This window comes from Falco punctatus, assembly GCF_963210335.1.
Source record: "Falco punctatus genome assembly, contig: scaffold_28, whole genome shotgun sequence".
Lineage (NCBI taxonomy): Eukaryota > Metazoa > Chordata > Aves > Falconiformes > Falconidae > Falco > Falco punctatus.
The window spans coordinates 469,665-489,899 of record NW_027660251.1 but is presented as its reverse complement, the minus strand read 5'-3'; positions in this window follow the sequence as shown (position 1 = coordinate 489,899).

The window sequence follows — 20,235 nt, the reverse complement described above, 5'->3', positions numbered from 1 at the left end:
GGCCAACGCTTTCACCTGGCTTTTTGACAGGGTCCTGCTCAATAAAAGAAGCTGTTTTTCCTAGAGATGGCCATTGTGGCTAGAGGCAGACTCCTCTTGGTGGAGGCCGGCCTAGCGGTTGGAAGGCCTCTGGCAACCAGGCCGTGCTAGGCCTCAGGCCCCAAGGCGCTGGAATTGGAGCAGGCCCACCGGGAGGAAAAACTTCCATTTTTACCAAAAGACGGGGGGACTAGCAGCAGTCAAGAGCCGCTCGTGTCCTGCCAGGCGCCACAGGGAAATGAAATGTGTGGTGAGCTTCAGCAGGAATTGTGGTGCCCCTGGAGCACCACCCTTGCTTGGGAAGGCTTTATCCCACCTGGGTGTTAAGGCTTCACCCTTGGCAATCAGGGCTGGATGAGCACCACCCAGGAGCCCCTGCCCTGTTAGCCATGACCTTCACCCAGCCGGTGGCCAACACGGCCAGGGGCGAGTCTGTGGGGTAGGCCATGACCATGGCAAAGAAGGGACCCGTAGTCGGCTTTTGATGGCCCGTGTCTCATTTCACTGTTGACCCTAAGCAATGCCTTGCTTCAAATAGAAGCCATTCAGAGAGTTACACACCCGCCCTTTTCAGGAAAAATGCCGGAAATCAGAGACGTGTAGCAAGTTCTCTGTTGGCTGTTGTACACCGCAGCAAGAAGCAGCGTGGGTCCAGTGGCTAATGCTGGAAGGGGAATTCAGCACTTGTGGGAAAGGGATATAAAGGCACTCTTGTGGGCCAGGCTGGGATTGGGGAGCCTGAGTGGGTGTCTGGGGTCCCAGCTTTCCCGCAGTGCTGACTGTGGTGCCTGCTGCTTGTTCTTCCCTGCATCGCCGGCTGCATCCACCTGATGGGGCTGTGCTTGGGAAGGGCTCCGGGGGTGAGCAAGCCCATGGGAGAGGGCTGCAGAGAAGCTCTTCTCCAGAGATCTACCAGAAACTGTGCAGAGCATCCGAGAGGATGCTCTGTGTGACAAGGGAAGGTGCCCGTTGGTCCAATGTATGGAGCCTGCAGGGCTCCCGTCAGGGTCCTTTGACCGACCCATCCTCCAGCCAGCAATCCAGGTGCTGGGGGGTCCCATGCAGGTCTCCTGAGGTACCCTTTAGCCCCGGTGAAGGTGTCATGCCTCAGTGTGTGCTTGCAGGGCATGTTTCCTTCCTGCTGACAAGGGTGGAATTGCAGTTAAATGCCCCTGGGCGATCCCGAGCCAAAAGCAGGTTTTTTTCTATGGGCCACACTGCTTTGCAGTCCATGTGTGTGGTTCAGCTCCTGCATGGGAGCTGAGGACACGAGGTGACCTAGCTCTGAAGCTGGCCACTCTTGCTCCAGGCAACTCCAGTTGCTTGCGTTTTCCTTCAGCTTCCCCAGCCTGATGATCTCCACTGTCACCTCCTCCCTGCCCTACGAGAAGTATCCCTCTCCCAGCCATTAGGACAGTGGCGCAGCACTCAGAATCCAGATCACTGGTAGAGAAGTAGGACAGAGGAAAAGAGAAGTTCTCCTTTGAAAGAAATCCTTCTTTGTCCTCCTTTAGCTACTAGTGGATGAAAAAAAGGGGGACAGAATTTCAGGCCAGCCACAGCACTGGCTTTCAAGCCTGAGCTTGTAATGTCATGGCTGTTCTGGAATGTGGTACAGTGAAATGAGAGATAGAAATGGCAAATTTTCCCCCTCAGAGCGGTCAAACGCTGGCAAAGGTTGTCCAAGGAGGTTGTGCAGCCTCTGTCCTTGGAGATCTTCAAAGGCCAAGGGCACACAGTTCTCTGCGACCTGCTCTAGGTGAGCATGCTGGAGCAGAGGGCTTGGCCCAGAGGACCTCCATGGGTCCCTTCCAACCCCACCCTCCCGTGTGGCTCTGTGCTTTGCTTTTGCCCTGGCAGAGATCTTCAGGGACTTTGCGTTCCATTTTGTGTTGCCTTAGGGCTACAATGTGCTGTGGTTTGGGGGCAACAAGGTTATGGTATGCCAGAGGTCAGGCGAGTTAGTGTCAAAGTGTGTTACTGTTATGGACAGAACCTGTGTTTTTTGGCCCTGTGTTCCTAGGGTTATGGCATTTTTATCTTGTCTTGCGATCTGTGTGGTTGTTTTTTTTGTGGAGAGTGCCTTTTTTCAGCTATTTTGCCTTTGTGGGGTTTGGATGGGGGCCTTTGGTTTGTGTATGATGTTTCTTCTGGTTGTTTTTCTGCTGGGCTGGTGGATGGTGGTGGTTTTTTCTGTCTTGAAACCATCGTTACAGGCCTAATATATCTCCTGCAGGTCAGGCAGTGTCACTTCTGGCGTGGTCTGACTCATTTCTGGTGAGCTGGTAGGTAGGTATGGAGGACTTGTGGTCCCTCCATGGAGGATGACTGCTAGAGGACTAAGAGGCAGATCTGTGGAGGGGTGAGAGGACTGCTGGCCCATAAGCAGTGACTGTCAGAGGATTAAGTGTACTTGAATTTACGTGGGCTTCCAAATTCATGGTTGTTTCTCCTGCCTTGCGGAAGAGCCATGGGAAGTCACCAGCCACACGGAAGGATAAAGGGTTTCCCACGGCTACGTGGCTTTTTGGGTTTTCCTTTTGAATAAGAAAGTCCTGTCTCTACATGAGTAGAACTATAAACGGTCAATTTTGCCAACTTTAGAAAGCAGGGAGCAGCACTTTTGTGCTGTGCCTCACATGGCGGCCAGGGCATGGTGAGAAACAGCAAGAGAGTTTCTTCCTGGAACCTTCTCCAGGGGAGCAGTGCTGCACTTGTCAAGGTGAGGGGTTTTTTGGCTCTATGCGATTGCAAATGTGAGGGGTTAATTTTCAGAACACAGCTATTAGGGAGCAGAACATTTGTGCTGTGCCTCACATGGCTGCAAGGACAGAGTGAGAAACAGCAAGAGAATTCCTGCCTGGCACCTTCTCCAGGGGAATAGTGCTGCACTTTCACAAAGTGAGCTCTGGTTCAGCATGAGTGCACAAGGTTTTGGTCAATTTTCTCACCACAGGAAGCAGGAAGCAGCACTTTTGTGCTGTGCCTCACATGGGTGCCAGGGCAGGGTGAGAAGCAGCAAGAGAATTCGTTTCTGGAACCTTCTCCAGGGGAGCTGTGCTGCCCTTTCTTAAGAGATACTTTTTCTTTTAGCTCTGCATGAGTGCACAAGGTTTGTGTCAATGTTCTCAGCACAGAAAGCAGGGAGAAGAAGTTTGGTGCTCTTCCTCACATGGCTTCCAGGGCAGGGTGAGAACAACAAGAGAATTTTTTCCTGGTACCTTCTTTATGGGAGGAGTGCTGTACTTTCCCAAAGTGACTTTTTTGGGCTCTTAACGACTGCAACGCTGAAGGATTAATTTTGCTCACCACGGAAAGCAGGGAGCAGAACTTTTGTGCTGTGCCTGACATGGCTGCCAGGGCAGGGTGAGAAGCAGCCAGAGAATTCCTTCCTGGAACCTTCTCCAGGGGAGCACTGCTGCACTTTGCCAAGGTGAGTTTTTTGGGCTGTGCATTATTGCCAAGGAAAAGAGGTCAGTTTTCTGACCACAGAAAGCAGGGAGCAGAACTTTTCTGCTGTGCCTGACACGGCTGCCAGGGCAGGGTGAGAAGCAGCAAGAGAATTCCTTCCTCGAACCCTCTCCAGGGGAGCTGCCCTGCACTTTCCCAAGCCATGTTTTTTGGTTCTGTATGGGTGTAAATGTGCTGTGTCAATTTCCTCACCAGAGAAAGCAGGGAGCAGAACTCTTGTGCTGTGCCTCACATGGCTACCATGCACGGTGGGAAGCAGCGAGAGAATTCCTTCCTGGTACCTTCTCCAGGGGAATTTCCCAGTTCCCGAGAGACTCCTGGCACTGGCTGCAAGGGGGCTCCCAGCCGAAGGGTGGGCCTGGGTGTTGTTGGGGTGGGAATTGGTGATGTCTCCTTTCCTTAGTCACGTTAACACTTTGGGATAACAAATGGATGCTTCGCTCCTATTGCTCTTTTATCATATCGCTCACAGTAACTGCTACTGGTTCCTTTTATCATATTGCATGCTATTTGCTTTTATTGCAATATAAGAAACTGCATTTGATATATTCCATTATTTGATATACTTGATAGATTTGATTATATTTGATGTGGAGTTCAGCTTTGCTGTGTATCCAGTCAGCCAGCAAAACATAATTCGGCGTAGTCGGCAGCGTACGAAGTAAAACTCTCTCTGTTTAGGAAAAAAAAAAATGTTCCTCGACTTGCTATTGTCAGGTGGGAACCATTGCCTTATGGTGTTTGGGCCAGAGTGGTCTGGTGGTGCTGGGCAGTTGGGCCATGCCAGGGACAGAGGGACGGGGGCAGGGGAGGGGGCGGGGGGAAGGGGTTTAGGGAGGGACGGGTGGGAATCGATGAAGGTGTTTAGGGGTGGAGCGGGGTGTGTGGGGGTGGGGGGTGGGGCAAGGATGTGTGTTTGTGGGAGTGGGTGTATGGGGGGTGGGGGAGGTTTGAGGAGGCGGGTGTGTGTGTATTGGTAAACCTGGGTATGGGGGTGTGGGGGGTGTGGGTGGGGGGGTGTGGAGGGTGTGTGTGTTATTTAGAGAACAGAGTGGGGAGCCTGGGGGAAGGGTTTTAGGGACGGACGGGAGGTTTGATGAAGGCCTTTAGGGAAGGACCGGGGATCTGGGGGAAGGATTTTAGGGACGGACTGAGGGTGGGGGAGGGCTGCACCAGGGTCTGGGGGAACAGGTTTTAGGGCCAGGGCGGGGAGGTGGAGGTGGGGGATGATTTCAGGAACAGCCTGGGGTGGAGGAGGGTGTCAAGGGAAGTCTTTCAGGGTTGTTTGGGGGGAAGGATTTTAGGGACGGATGTGGTGTCTGGCGGGACGTTTGATGCCACTGTATAGGTTCCACTGTATATACATTTATGTCCAGGGATTCTGCTAAGGGGAAGCTGCTGGCTCGGCAAAGGGACAAGATGTCTGAGCTCCCCAGTTGCCACGCTCTGATTTGGTGTGTAGCTCTACGTTAAACACACCTGCGCACAAAGGTTAGGCCAAGCTGACTCTCTAAAGCTGTTAGAAGTGACGAATTAAGGGACCTCTCATCCAGGGAGTCAGCCTTGGGAAGGATGGGGAACAAAGAATGGATGGGGGAAAGATCTGCGTTCTCTTCGGTGATGCAGAAAGAGCCTCTGGGTGAGGACGTTGTGGTCGCAGGAGGAGACAAGCCGATAGAGTGCTGCGATCCGCAGAATGTTGGTTGGAATTCGGACAAAGGTAATTGTTGTGGGGGGAGATCGTGACCTCTGACTCAGATAGCCCCCCGAGAGAGGGCAAGGCCCCGCCTGGGGAGCACGGGGAGCTAGTAAAAAACCTCAGCAGTGCTGTCTGAGGGTGTGTGCTCGTTTGCATTAAAGCAAGCAACTTGTAACCCATCCCGTGCCTGACTGAAAATGCATGTGTAATGCACTATGAGTGTGCAAGTGCTCTGCTGTCCATAGTGCGTACCCTCGAGGAACTGGGTGAACACGCTCAGAGGAAACATTCCCCCGTGCTCCCAGCACTGCCATAAAGAATGCCGGCCTTCTGAAACTTGCAAGCAAGTCTTAGAGGGTTTTTCTCCCTGACCGACTTTATGGTATCATTCCCACCATACTGGAGAGAGCAAATCTTTTTCTCTTTGGTGGTGAAAGCAGCTTGGGGAGCGTCACTGAAGTGCAGCACTTTTTTAACCTCAGGTTTAAAGTGCCACCGGTCCTACCGTGGAATACATCCTTCCTCAGGCTTTCAGCAAACGGAAAGGATGCATCAAACCCACCCCACAAACATGTCCTGCACTTTTTTTATCTTTCCTGGAACGTGGGGACATGACCCTGCTGGGCCATCAGTGCCACCTGCCTGGGAGCCAAGATGGTGCCTTTACATCCAGGCTAAGGACTTACCTTCTTTTTTTTCCTTTTCAGCGACTTTAGAGCCATTCTTAGGGAGGCTGGTTAAGCTGGTTTACTGCACAGCTGGTCGCCAGTGGAGGGAAACGGTAAGCTCCGCTATTGCCTTTGGTGTTTACTTGTTACCTTGTCGCTCGTTTGAGTGATCTTACCATGCCCCGGCAAGCAGAAGCTATCACGGCACTTTAGGCCTTGGTCTAATAGTCATGCAAAGCAATATTGAAAGTCATTCTGAGATCTGGAAGAGGCCCCAATGTGCATTTTATAAAAGTGCATCTTGGCTGCTCTTTATCTTTGTATGGTTTTTTTCCCCATTTCTCCAGACTGTTGAAGCTCTGAAAGGTGCCAATGAGCTGCTCTCCCTCAGTTTGCTCCTTTGCCTTTGGGGAGTGCGTTTCATGTTTTCTTCATGGCTTTGCAGAGGAGAAAATCCATGAATACACCACCTTGTTTTTTTCACCTAAGCTAATTTCAGAAACTGCCTCCTTTAACTTAGACATGAAACTCTTCTTAACCTCTTTGTGCACTTGTAGAAAAGCAGGGTGGGGTGGGGGGTGGGGGATGGGGGTGTCTTCAGGAAGTGCCCGCAAAAGAGCCTTTAGGAGACCCTGTCCCTTGACTCACATGTGGGGTAGTGAAGAGTCTGAGAAAGTCACGGGTGTTTTGGTGTTCACCAAGGCAGGTTTTCGTTTTGGTTTTTTTTTTTTCTTATTTTCTTTTTTATCTTATGTAGCTTATGTCACCAGGTAGTGACAGCCCGGGGGTGACAGGAGGGGACAGCAGGCAATGGCAGCCTGGAGGGTGACAGGAGGGGACAGTAGGTGGGGACAGGCCTGGGGGGTACAGGAGGGGAGAGCAGGTGTTGAAAGCCTGGCAGTGACAGGACCTCAGGCGCCAGATCATGGGCCGCGAGAGGCTGAAGGCAACTCACTGCGACCTGCAGGTCACCAACGCCCAGACCATGGAAGGTGCGTGGGGGCAGCGGGCGCGGGATGCGGGGACCGGCCGGCTGGCGGTGGCGCAGGTGGCCAGTGAGGCGGTTGGGCCGCGGCCGGCAGCGGTGACTTGTGCTGGGGCCTCAGAGCTGCTCTTCCGTGGTTGTGCGCTGGCAGCTGGCGTCAGGGCTGTGTGCGCAGCCAGGCACAGCAGCGTACGGGGTCTGTGTGCGACACCGCGCGTGGAAGAGGTTTGGTTTCTGGGACCCTTCTAGGTAAAACGATAAGGAAATGTGGGACAATGCCTTGTAATCACAAACCTGCCAGATTTCTTTGAAAGCCGGCAGAGAAGGCTGAACGTGATAGAAAAGGAGTGGATGGCTAATTTGAAGGGGAAAAAAGTGGGTTTGGTGACTGAAATTTGTCTTCAGCTACTTTTACTCCACCGCATTGGAAAAGTGGTGCTTGGCTGTTGCAGAAACTGCTCAGTAGCAACGTTTGGGATCAAGAGTGTATCTGTGAGTGAGAATCTATGCAGACCCTGGAAAGCCATCTTGTAGACGAGCGTTCTGTCTAAAGTATACTTGGCATTTCTTGCCAATACAGCTTCTTTGCTACACCAAAGACATTTTCATTCAGATGCTATTGGGCATCATTTCTTCTTTTCTTTCAAACGGTGCATTTTTTTCCTGGTACTGCGTGTTAGACGGTGTCAGGGCAATACTGAAGTTTTATGGCAGATCACTTATGGTGAATATACCTAAAAATGTTCTTCGAGAAGCCCTAAGTTCTTTTGAATCTCAGAAATGGTGCTTGATTCTCAGAGACGGTAATGGTTTCGTATTACTTAGCGTGCTGTCTCAGTTTGGTAATCTACCATCTGGCAAAGCTTGCATGTGATTAAAGACTTTGGGATATGACAGAAATAAAAAGACTTGGAAACCATTTCCATTCCTTAAACATTCAAATTTTACCGGGTGTTTTGTTTTGTTTTTTTCTTTTTTTCCTGTGTTTCTGTGACATTCTCTCAACAGTCTTTTCTTTACAATGTGTACTCATAGGTGTTTTCCCTCTTCCTGTTTGTTGTATTAAAACTTAAACAGGATGACATGCCTGCTGTGGTAACTGTAACTTTGGCCCCAGCCTTTCCAGTGGTTGGACCTAAACACGCTGTTTACCTACAGATAGGTAAAGTATGTTCAGGAGAGTATCTGTGAGGAGACTTAACAGCACGGTGTTAGGGGTCTTGGGGGTGTTACGGGGTCGCGTGTCACACGGCGGTAGAGATAGACATGCAGGTAGAGGCAGATGTACAGGTTGTGACACAGATACTTACTGGAACTTCTGTAAGGGTGTCTTCCCTGTGGAAATGCAAAAATCCCCCAGTGGTTGTCAGAGCAAAGCTAAGGAATACATTTCAGTGTCATACACGTGTCTGCCAGATTTTGGGGTTTTATACATAACCGTGAATTTCCGTTTTTGTTGAACAGCATCTGCGTGCCTAAAGTCACCTTCAGAAGATGAAGGAAAGAACTCGGCCAGGATGTTCTGCCTAAAGGGGGTTCTTGGAGATCTTCCCTGTGGAGATACGGTCGTGGGTTTTATAACTTGGTGCAGGAGTCCTGACTAAATGGTGACATGATCTTGGAAAGACCCTTCAGTGAACCTTGAGTGAAGATGGCCAATTGTTCAGATTTTTCCGGGCCGCGTGATCACAGAAATCTCGTAATAGAAGCAATGCTAATAGAAGCTGAAAGTAAACAGGATTTTAAACATCACTGGGGGGAAAAAAAAGAGATGGTGGACTCTTTTTGAAGATGGTGGGAAGGCAAAATGGATGGTTGGGATGTGTTTGAAAAGGTGGGAGGCAGGGTGGGGGTGTCCTCTTCCGTGCTCGCTATTATGGAGACATGTTCTAGGGTTTTGTAAGCTAACAGGAGCAAAAGCAATGAAAGTTAGATCAGGAAAGAACCTCATGCTTTAGCAGACACTGCTGTAGTGACTTTAGAGACCATTTTGCTGTTGGCGTTGAAACGATTCCAAAAAAATGGGAAAGATTTTGCTGCTTGTGTTTGACTATCAGACCTGAAGATTTCTGGAAAGGTACCGTGAGATGATGAAAGCATGACGCTGTGTGTAAAATGTTGCTTTTCTATCTGTAAAGGGATTCCCTGAAGTGCTACGTGACGACATGTTAATATCACTCTTACAAACTGACTGATGCTTTCTCTGTATTGATGTTGTTTCCAGAATACACAGATGATAATGCCCTGATTCCGGGGAACTCATCGGTAACTGTTAGGGGAGTCCCTGTTAGAGGAGTTAAAGCTACCGGCAAAACAGACCTTGGGTAAGTAGCCATAACGCGTTGTGTTCTTTGGGAGGGGTTTCAGTGTGTTCACCTTCTTTGTGGCTGTTGGTTTACGGAGGCATTCAGGGTGTATCTTTCTTGTTAAAGCTGCTGTTAACTTTTGTTGTGGCAGGGCAGATTTGAATGTATCTGTCCCAAAGCAGACTTAGATTTTTCAGCCCGCTGGGACGTGGCATTCAAGCTCCAACAGTGGTGACTGTTCAGATGTTTGAATTGGGTTTGTTCTTGGGCTTGGTTTTTCTGAGAGTCAAGTTCTCCATCCTGTTTCCTCTATGCAGAGAGATCCCTTATTGTATGCTTTTGCTTGTATTGCTTTTAGAGTAAACGGAGAGACACATTGCAGTGTGAACTGGTGATTTGTTCCCATCTGCCAGCAGTCCGAGTCTCCGTGTTTGCCTGCTTCCTTTGTTTGGGGGAGGGGGGCAGGGTATTCTTACACCCCAAAGCGGGGTGTGTGTGTGGGCTGCATACTGTCTCCAGAGGAAAGACTGAGAGTGGCCAGCTGGCAAACCGTGCAAACAAGAAGTTTCATTCTTAAGTGCTTCCTATTAGATTCCTAAAGACAATGTCTATGTCGGGCAAGAGAAAAAGAACAACATCCTAAAGCGTATTGCCTTTTGTGCCAGGACGGTGAAGGAACAGTTGATCTTTTCCAAACCTGAAGCTCAGAAAGCAGTTGAGCACTTTCCCAAATGTTAGTAGTTACCTTTCTAAGTTTGATTTCACCCTAAGCTGCTCTCTGTGCTCCAGGTATTACTGCTGTATTCCTCAGATTTATGGAGGACAGAGAATCTGATTACAATTGCAGATACTCAAATGTAAGCCTGACTACAGCATTATCGCTGTCATCGATGTATTCGTACAGTTCAGTTCTGTATCAGCTGCATCAGCATGGTTTGAATGCTCATGTTTTCAAGGCTTCTTCAAGACAGACCTCTCCTCCACCGTTAGTAGATATTATTGACTTATGGTTTTGCCATGTCTTTCTAATGTTAGTTCTCAATAAATAGAGTGTACTGGCGCGTTACAGCGTGTCTCAAACAAACAGTACAGCAGCATCCTGTACCCATGAAGCATCTGCAAGCAAAACCCCCTGAATTTATGTGGCTCCCCTGTAAGCTTTGGGCATATTACTGCAGGAGGTGTTGCAGTGCTTTCAGGCGCTACCAAGACTTTCTGGATGCCACAGCACTGTGCTTCTAAACATGGCCTGGTTTGGGGGGTTAATTTAGGTGGGGATGCTTAGTGCTGTCTTGTCAATATAGCCTCCATTTCTGGTTGGATGGCACCCTCTCCTGGTGTTGGAATGCTGCCCTAAAATGAGAGGCTAGGTGCCACTAGCATCAAAGATCCAAGAAATACCTGCACGTGGGGGTAAGGGATGAATGCCGCTGCTCTCCTAAAGTTGCAAATGGATCGGGCAGGTTAGCTTTCTATTCCTTCAGCTGGAAACCTTGTGGAAACAACTGGTAGAGTCGTTAGTGTTTGGGAATGCTGAACGCATGGTGTCACGGTGGAGAGGCCTTCAGAAATGCGTTAGTCACCTTGTAGTATCTTCCTCAAGGCAAATGGATGGAGAAACCCTGGTGTGGTAATCTAAAGCACTTCCTCATGTTCAGGAGGTACGTGGCTGTACTTGCGAGCCTGGTGGTGGTGTAGCAGTGGCAGGAAGAATGAGCCTTTCTATTTGTGCAGGACCGGCACAGCAGCCTTTGGGTTGCCTCTGCTCGTGGGACGCTTTGGATGATGTATGAATTGTTTGTTAACTGATGGACGGTTGCATGTTTGATTCATGAGTAGCATGCAGGTACAGACCAATGAGTATGTGGAATCTCGGCAAGGGCTTGTGTGTCATAAGTGTTTCCTAAAATATTGTAGCATGTTCAAGATGATCCTAAAGCAAATTCTGGTAATCCAGGCTTTTTTTCTTATTTTTTTAACACAGGCCTCCTCGACCACAGAAAATCCTTGGAACTGCTTTCAGGTGATGTTTCTACTGCTATTGGTAGTCACTTTAGGCTAGAGGATAGTAGGTACCTGAACACAGTGCTTGGGCTTCCACAAAGAAACACTTTTCTACAGACAACTGTTCTTGTTTTGTCAGGGGAGTGTAGAAACCAAAGTGCTCTATCTGGTACCTGTTTGTGATAGTGGGGCTATGCAGATTGCCTGAAGGTGCCTTCATATTTGGATGGCTGACTATTTAAGAACCGAAAACTGTAGCACAGTCTTCACAGTTTTGAGACTTAGAGAGCAGAAAGAAAATATGTGAGGACTTCTTCTTGCACTGCTGTATTCTGTATCTTAGAGTAATTGGGGACAAAGAAGGAATGGGATTTGGGGTTTTATTTCAGTTGCACTGAATGTACCAGGAGAGCACACTTTATGTATAGAAATAAATTTCCGTATTCATAAGACTATCAGAACACAGTGTTTTGGTGTTCAGGTTTTATAAACTGTTTTCACGGCTTTATGTTGGTTACGAGTGCTTTATTTTAAGTTCTGATCATCTTTTTTTCTTCTTCTAGAACTCAAACTGAGCCAGCGAGTAGAACATCAAAAGAGGTATGTAAAGACACAAGCTGAAACTTTTTTCTACATGCTGCACCTAAGTCTAAGAAATGTAGCCTTGTACTAATTCTTTCATATATATAAAATATAAATGTTTTATATAGAATATTTGTAAGATATATATAGAAACATATTTTCCAGTGAAACACAGTGTATGCCGTAAATCCAGTGTATTTGATTCAGCATAGTGAAAACTGAGCAATGCCAACATTTGCGCGGTTCTAATGTGAATAATGGTATTTGTGCCTAGTAAGGCATTGCATTTCGTACTGACTAGGCTAGAATATTTCTTGTATGACTGTGTGTTGTACAGATAATGTAGGCTCATTTTTAGAGCTTGCAGGTTCAAGGTTTGCACCACTGAACTTGGTGCCACTCTTCAGTACACCACCACTTTGAATTTACATTTGGAAAAGGGGCAGCATTTTTCTTCAGTTCAGAAAACACTGTCGTTCTGCTGCTAAGACATGAATAAGTAACTCGAGGAGATACTTGACTGGTAATGGCCTAGATCTCCATTTGGCCCTTGGGTGGAATGCTACGTGCAACGATGCATTTCAAAATAGCCCTCATAGTACAAACATTACTTTGCGGTGGTGTTTGCTTTTCATCTGTAAGTATAACTGCTTTTTCTTCACTCGAATGGTGTGATGCATTACACGAGCTCTAGGTCACGGGATCTGATCACTTTGTAAGCTCTTAGGATAACTTAATCTAGAAATTCATGAACTTGGGGTCTAATGAAAGTAAATGAAAGACAGCGCAAAAACTATACTGCGTTCATGAACCATACCTGTGTGCATTTAGAAAATGTTGAGCTATTAACTGATTAATTTATAAACTGCACTGACAATGTTTCCTGTAGTGACACTTCCTTCTCAAATAAACGGAAATATTTTTTTTAGATCCTTTTGAGCTGAAAATGGACAGCTTCCTTGACCCTCCGTCTTTTAAGCAGTTGTGAGCATTTGACAAGGGTCCCCCTCTGAAGTATCCTGAGCGATAGATTGATCTCAAGAGGGGTTGGTTACTTTAGTTTCTTCTCATTAACAACGCAGGCATACTTCAGCCCTTTAAGGTTTGTACTTTGTTCTGAACAAATCCAAATTCCACTGGCTTGGAGGTGGCTCTTTTAAGTGGCACTCAGAGGATATAGTGCGGGCTTTCATACAGCAGTAGGGGTGTATGTAGAACTTAAATATGTGTTTAATTTTTCTGAATAGATTGGCGACTCTTCCGCACCTCTTTCTCTGGCACAGCTTATTAAGGTATGTTTAGATGTACTTTCTTGTGAAATAGTGGTTTTAAACCTTACACTGTGCTCTCTAGCTGGATAACTGCTGTAATATGAGAAAAAACATTAGTTGTTAATAACTCAGAGTGTTTCTCCTAACTTTAAAATGTGCGTATACTTTGATACTATCCTGTAGAGAATAGTTCCCAGCTTGGGAAGATGGAAGGGGAGCACCTTATTGGCCTCAGTGTAATGCTGCAGTATTACTCATCTGCGAGACACAAAGAAGCAGCACTTCAGAAGCTGTTTACCATTTTTCATACGTCCCGTTAATTCTTCATTGGAAACTAACACAAATTTTACAGAAGAATTTAATTGGCTGTAAGTTATGGACATTGCTGGGGCCTTTGCAACAGCCAGAACAGACGTGTTTCTGGAACATGGACAATTGCATGGCTGTTTTTGAATTACTAGTCATTACCTAACCCTATGGTAGGTATGACCTAACCCTAAGTCTGAATTTTAAGAGATAACCTTAAGACTTCACCCTATGACGTATGCCTATGCCTTAAGCCTAAGACCTATCTCTAAGACTTATGACTCAACCTTAAGATTTAACCCTGAGAGTTAACCCTAAGACTTAAGCTTAAGATTTAATGTTGGGCCTTAACCTTAAGACTTACATTTAAAAGTTAATATTAAGACTTACACCCTAAGACTTAAACTTAAGACTTAAACTTAAGACTTAAATCCTAAGATTAACCCTGAGACTGAACCCTGAGACTTAAATCTCAGACTTAACCTTAATACTTCACCATAAGACTTAAACTTCAGATTTAACATTAAGATTGAACCATTAGACTTAAGGTTAAGTTTTAACCTTAAGTCTCAACCCTTAGACTTAACCGTGAGACTTATCCATAAGACTTATCCCTAAAACTTAAAACGGAGACTTAAACCTAAGATTTAACCTTAAGACGTAACCCTAAAACGTAGCCCTGAGACTTATCCTTGAGACTTAACCTTGAGACTTAATCCTGAGACTTAGCCCTATGACTTATCCCCAAGACATACTTCTGAGGCTTAACCCTAAGACTTAACCTTAAGGCTCAACCTTAAGAGTTAACATGAAGACTTAACCCTGAGATTTAACCATAAGACTCAACTTTAAAACAAAACCTTAAGATTTAAACTTAAGACATAACCCTGAGACTTATCCTTGAGACTTAATCCTGAGACTTAGCCATATGACTTATTCCCAAGACATACTTCTAAGGCTTAAACCTAAATACATACTTCTAAGGCTTAACCCTAAGACTTAACCTTAAGAGTTAACATTAAGACTTAACCCTGAGATTTAACCATAAGACTCAACTTTAAAACAAAACCTTAAGATTTAAACCTAAGACATAACCCTGAGACTTATCCTTGAGACTTAACCTTGAGACTTAACCCTGAGACTTAACCCTAAGACTTATCCGCAAGACTTAACACTTCAGACTTAACTCTAAGACTTAAAGTTAAGATTTAACCCTAAGACTCAGTCTATAAGATGTAAACTTAAGACTTAACCTGAAGACTTAAATTTAAGACTTAACATTAAGACTTAACTCTAGACTTTACCCTAAGACATAATCCTGAGACTTGACCCTGAGACTTAATCCTAAGACTTAACCTAAAGTTTAACTTTAACACTTAACCCTAAGACCGAACCCTAAGACACAACCAGACGACTTAACCCTGAGACTTAACCTTGAGACTTTACCGTGAGATTTAACCCTGGGATTTAACCCTAAGTCTTAATGCTCAGACTTAACTTTAAAATGTACCATTAAGACTTAACCTCAAGACTTAACCTTAAGACTTAACCTTAAAACGTATACTTAAGATTTACACTAAAAACTTAACCCTAAGACTTAACCTGTAAGACTTAACCCTAAGACTTAACCCTATGACTTATACTTAAGGCTCAACCTTAAGACTTAACTTTAAGGCTTAACCTTAGAATTAACCGTAAGAGTTAAATTTTAAGGCTTAACCCAAAGATGTAACCCTTAGTCTTAACACTGAGACTTAAACCTAAGACTTAACCTTAAGACTTAACCCTAAGACTTATGCCCAAGACTTAACTCTAAGCATTAACCCTAAGACTTATACTCAGGAATTAAGCTTTATACTTAACCCTAAGACTCAATCCATAAGACTTAAACTTAAGAGTTAACGTTAAGACTTAACATTAAGACTTAACCCTAAGATTTAAGCTTAAGACTTGTCCTTAAGACTTAACCCTAAGAGTTAACCTTAACACTTAAATATTAAGACTTAACCCAATGAATTATCCTTAAGATAAATTTTAAGACTTAACCTGAAGACTTACCCTTAAAACTTAACCCTAAGACTGAACCCTAAGATTTAACCTTAAAACTTAACCTTAAGATTTACACTCATGATTTAACCCTAAGACTTCACCCTAAGACTTAACCTTATGACTTAAACTTAAGGCTCAACTTTAAGACTTAAGTTAAAGACTTAACCCTGAGAATTAACCCTAAGACATAACCTTAAAACTTAACCCTAAGTCATAACCCTAAGACTTAAATTTTAAGACTTAACCCAAAGAGTTATCCCTAAGACTTATCCCCAAGACTTAACTCTAAGGGTTAACCCTAAGACTTAAACTTAAGCATTAAACTATAGACTTAACCCTAAGACTAATCCTTAAGACTTAACATTAAGCATTGACTTAACCTTTAAGACTTAACCATAAGACTGAACCTTAAAGACACAACCTTAGGAATTAACCCTGAGACTTAACCTTGAGACATAACCCTGAGATTTAACCCTAAGACTTAATGGTAAGATTAACTTTAAGATGTACCATTAAGACTTAACCCCAAGACTTAACCTTAAGACTTAACCTTAAAACTTAACCTTAACATTTACACTAAAGACTTAACCTTAAGACTTAAGCCTATGACTTAAACTTAAGGTTAAACCTTAAGACTTAACCCTGAGAATTAACCCTGACATAACCATAAGAGTTAACCCTATGTCATAACCCTAAGACTTAAACGTAAGAAATAATCCTAAGACTTAACCCGAAAACTCAACCTTAAGACTCAACCCTGAGACTTAACCCTAATATTTTACCTTAAGACTTCACCATAAAAATTAACCCTAAGACGGAACCCTAAGATTTAACCTTAAGACTTAACATTAAGACTGAACCTTAAGACACAACCTTACGACTTAACCCAAGACTTATGCCCAAGACTTAACTCTAAGAGTTAACCCTGAGACTTAAACTTAAGAATTAAACTTTATACTAAACCCTAAGACTCAATCCATAAGTCTTAAACTTCAGAGTTAACTTTAAGACTTAACCTTAAGACTTGACCTAAAGACTTAACCCTAAGGCTTAGCCTTAACACTTAAATATTAAGACTTAACCCAAAGACTTATCCCTAAGATAAATTTTAAGACTTAACCTGAAGACTTAACCTTAAAACCTAACCCTAAGAATGAAGCCTAAGACTTAACCCTAAGATATAACCTTAAGACCTAACACTAAGACTGAACCTTAAGACAGGCCCCGGGCCTGAGCCATCTCTGCAGGGATGAGGCCTTCCTTGGCGTCCGTCCCTCAAACCCTCCCTCCGGCCCCCACGGTCCGTCCCTAAAACACTTCCCCTCTGGCCCCCAGTCCCTGCTGGCCCTGAAGGCCGGCCACAGCACTTGGTTTCAAGCCTGAGCTGGTCATGTCATGGCTGTTCTGGAATGTGTACAGTGAAAGAAGAGATTGAAATGGCAAATGTTCCCTCTCAGGGTGGTCCCATGCTGGCAAAGGTTGTCCAAGGAGGTTGTGGGCTCTCTGTCCTTGCAGATCTTCAAAGGCCAAGGGCACACAGTCCTCTGCAACCTGCTGTAGGTGAGCGTGCTGGAGCAGAGGGCTTGGCCCAGAGGACCTCCATGGGTCCCTTCCAACCCCACCCTCCCGTGTGGCTCTGTGCTTTGCTTTTCCTCCTAAAGGCCCTCAACTCAGCCCCGATGCCCGCTGGAAAGGGTGCTGGGGCAAGGGACGATCCCAAACTCCTCCCCTTCCCAGGGTCCTTCCCAGCACAAGAGCTCCCCACTCCGGAAGACACGATGGCAGACACAGTCAGGAGAGGGAAAAGATTCTTTTATTGTCAACACCAGCTGCGAGGGCCCAGGAGTCACAGCGGTTCAGCCGGTGAAAATCAGTCAGCACCTGCAACGACAGAGTCAGAAAGCTCTGATAAGCCCCCAGAGGCAGGAAGAGGCAGGATTTGGTTCCCCCTTCTTTGGAGGACACTGTTTCTGAGGAATTCCTCATGACCCAGAAGGGAGAGCTCTTGCTGGCCTCCACTAGGGGCCTTCTCCCCAGGGGTGATGTCCCTAGGGAGCTGTGCGTGCGCAGGGATGCTGACAGTGCCCCTGTGCCACACAGCAGGGCTCGACGGGGAGCCCCTGGGGAGCTGCCGTGGGGCTCATCCCAAACCCTGCTCAGCACCAGCCCTCGCCGGCCCTTGCCAGCCAGCTGGGCTGACTTAGGGCCGTGTTCAGACTCGGGAAAGATGGGCAGCAGCGCCTGGTACGCACCTGGCCTTCCTGACGTGCTGCACCTTCCTGCATTTTCTCAGGTTTGGGTCAGCAAAATGAGTTCCTCTCTTCTCCGTTTTATTTTTGCTGTGCTGTCCCTCTCCTCTGCCCAGATTTCTTTTCTCTTTCTTTTCCTCGAGTTTTCCTTCTCCTGGTGGGATCCTGAAAAACTTTCCATCCCACAGCGTGATGAGATGGGGAAAGCCCCAGGCCCCTGCAGTGAGCTCTCAGGTCAGGCAAGGGGAGCTCTTCCTACCTGGTTTCCTGGGGCAGGCTGGTCAGTTTTTGCAGGCATGCCAGGGACTCTTCCGTGCCCTCGGGGGTGGCTGGAGGCAAATCTGGAGGTGCCTAAACCAGAAATTTGGGAGGTAACGGGTGGCAAGTAACGGCCTGGGGTAGTGAGGGCCTGACTGCCAAATTGCCATCTTAGCTCTACAGAGGAGATGCTGGTTTGCATCATGCCCATTTTGCACAGTCCAGCCAATGCAGCCTAGACTTGATGAAGCTGCGACGGAGTAGGATTTGAGCAAAAGCCCTCTCAAGGTGACAGCTACTCCCTTCTGTCCTTTTGTGGGTATTTTGTAGGTATGTTTTGTTTGATGAAGCAGATCATACTTAATGAAATGCATTCCAGAAACAGCCTTTCCAGTTTTCCTTAACACGTACCACTCTGGGGGGAGAGGAGGAGCCCCAAAGGCACAAGAGAGCAGCTGCCAGGAGGAGGCCCAGCAGCTACTTGGCCTCCTGGGAAATTACTGTCCCACTTGAGACATGTTGTCCCAGTGTCTGTGGAGCTGCCGTACCTCTGCCGCTTTGGGCCCTGACCCTGTGTCTCCCCCAGCTCCTCTTTTGATGTCCAGCAGAGAGGCGTCTGCATCCAGAAAGGCTTTTGCTGGACGCTGGGTGTCTGCTGTGCCTGCAGGGCCACTTTGCTCTTCGTGCTGCAGCTCTGGAAAGCAAAAGCACGTGCAGCAGCGTGACTTCTTGGAAGTCAAGAACATCTCAAGCAAAGCCCAGCCAAGCCCTACACCGCTTGTCTCCTCAACGTTGAGGTTTCTGGCATCCCAAGCCCCAGTGTCTGTGACAAGCCTCAGCCCCTCCTCCTACCTGTGCGCCTGTCCATGGGTGCTGGCACCTCCTCGGCTGATGGAGGGGAGAGGCCGGCCACCTCCCCCCCAAAGATGTCCCCGCAGTTTTCAATCAGGAACTCCACCAGCACGTTCACCTGCAGACATGAAAGCCTTGGTCTCAAGCCAGGTGCCTGCAGACGTGTCAAGCAGCCTTTCCCGCTGCTGACCCTTTGTCTGCGCAGGTGGCTGCGGCTGGGGGTTGCTCTTCCAGGCACCCAGCCCACCAGCCCTGGCTCAAGGGAGGAGGCAGCCAGGGACCTCTCAACAGCCAAGCTCCGATGGGCCGGGAAGGCAGCAGCCGGCTGCTGGGTAGGGCGTACCTTCTCGGTCACTGCCAGCATGGCCTGCAGCGGGAGCAGGTCCTCGTTGGGTGGGCTCAGCAGGTTGGGCCCGACGCAGATGGCCAGGTTGCTGCAGCTCATTCTGCTGGTGGCTGCGTTGTTGCCGATGTGCTGCAGCAGGGCCATCAGCCGCTTCAGGAGGAGGAGATTGGCCACAGGCAACTTGTCAGCCACCCTGAGGGAAGAGGAAGACAAGGCTGATGAAGCAGAGGGTGCCCACAAGCCGTGCCTGCAGCTGGCCCCAGGCGGGTGGGAGCCAGCAGCCGTGTTGCACAGCTTGGCAGCTGCCCGAAAAGACAGCTTTCTGAGGAACCCATGCTTTGCAGGCAGGTCCCAGAACTCTCCCGGTCCCTGCTCAACAGGCAGGCTGCTGCCCACACTTACGCTTTCAGCTCCTCCACCTTGGCCTGCTTGCTGGCCCTCTCCATGGCTGCCATCCAGTCCTCGTAGAGGTCGATGACGAGGAGCTTGGTGGGGATGCTTCGCAGGAATTCCTGCAATGCCAAGGGCTGCAGGTGAGCCTTTGAACGCTGCAGGCCAGCCAGGAGCTCCTCCAGCTGCAGCTCAGAAGCGCTCACCTTCAAGATGACGGCCAGCAGCAGTGCAGGCTGGCTTCCCACATCGACTTCCGTGCCGCGGTCCAGGGCCTCGCGTAGCTGCCGAAGTTCCGTGACGCCGGCAGCTCTGCGGAATATCCCCTCCGTCGTCGGTCCTTCCTGGTGCAGGACAGCCAGCAGCTCCTGCAAGAGATGCAGGACAGTGGCTTGGCTGAGGAGCTGCCCTGCAGCAGCGGTGGCCGTGGCCAGAGCTCTTCCCCAGACTGGGCTCTGTCCCCCTGCAAAGGGGCTGGGAGCAGAGAAGCGTGAGCCACGGGCAGAGAGCCCAATTCCCCAGTACCTGGAGCCAGGGGACGCTGCCTGTGGACTGAGTGGGGGGCTGGGGACCCCGTGTGCAGGCTGGCTTACCTGGATGGGCCGGGGCAGCGTGTTGTCCTCCCCACAGAGGGCTGCCAGGGGCTGCCCAAAGAGCGCCTTGCTGCAGCCGGAGCCCTCCTGCCCTGGTGCCTGGGCAGCGGCCGGGGTGCGCCGTAGAGCAAAGGGCCAGGGCAGCCCCATCCTCCTCCTGCTGCTGC